Below are 1,048 nucleotides of genomic sequence, written 5' to 3' on the forward strand. Positions count from 1 at the left end.
CAGAATCATATAAAGAGCCTGATGCATATGACCTTATTAAATCCTTACACAGTCAAATGGAAATACACATGAGTTATTTCCTTAGAAAGTGGTGTATCTGGCCCAGGGAGATGGCTCAGTACAATAAGTGCTTCCCTGGCAAGCACAAGAGCCTGAGTTCAATCCTTGGTTCCACCAAAAACAAAAAAAGAAAAGAAAAAGAAAGCAATGCATCAAAGTAATTTACCTAAGATTAAACTTCATCTTATACCAAAGAATTAAATTTCAAGATCCAATACATATTTTTATAACAAATATACAATTATTGCTTGGATTTGTGTTGTAATCAGGGTATACCATGAACATGGGAACAGACAAAACTTCAACTAAATTGTACAGTCAAGGAGGTGAGAATATATACTTTTCTAATTTAGCAAAACACTAACAGATACTACTATTGAATGGAAAATGAGTTTCATAGACCTTCAGTTGTTTTTCACTGATCAAACAGCACCCCGGTATCATCTTGCCCTTTTGTCCACAATGAAAGTCAAGCTCATATTACACCTGGCTCTGAGGGGAAGCCAAGTAACAAAGTTTAACGCACCTTCAACCAACAGGTGGTGCAAAAGGAGGTAGGAAACTTCACCTACCACAAAGACAGAGATATACTACCAATGAGTAATACAGATTCTACAAGAGAAGACACTCTTGGGACTCCCAGATCCAGCCCAGCCCAGGCCATGTGAGTATGTGAGAGAGCTTCTGGCTTCCCTGCACCTGTGGGACACCTCCAGACCAAAACTCAGGTACCCACGTTCGTGAGACCCTCTACCACGACCTCAGGACCCCTGCAACACTCTGGAGCCCCTGACCCCAAGCCCACACAGTAAATACAAAATTCTGTGACTCTCTCAGGACCACCATATCCAGCCCAAGCACAGATCCATATAGTGTGTGGGAGAACATCTGCATTCCCCTGTGCTCCCTGGGCCAGGGGCACAACAGAGGGGCACCACAGATTCACTGTTCTGCCAGAAGGGCAAAACAGGTTTACTTCCAAGGGCTG

Source organism: Octodon degus, unplaced genomic scaffold (genome assembly GCF_000260255.1).
Source record: "Octodon degus isolate 3935 unplaced genomic scaffold, OctDeg1.0 scaffold00012, whole genome shotgun sequence".
In the NCBI taxonomy this organism is placed as follows: Eukaryota; Metazoa; Chordata; class Mammalia; order Rodentia; family Octodontidae; genus Octodon; species Octodon degus.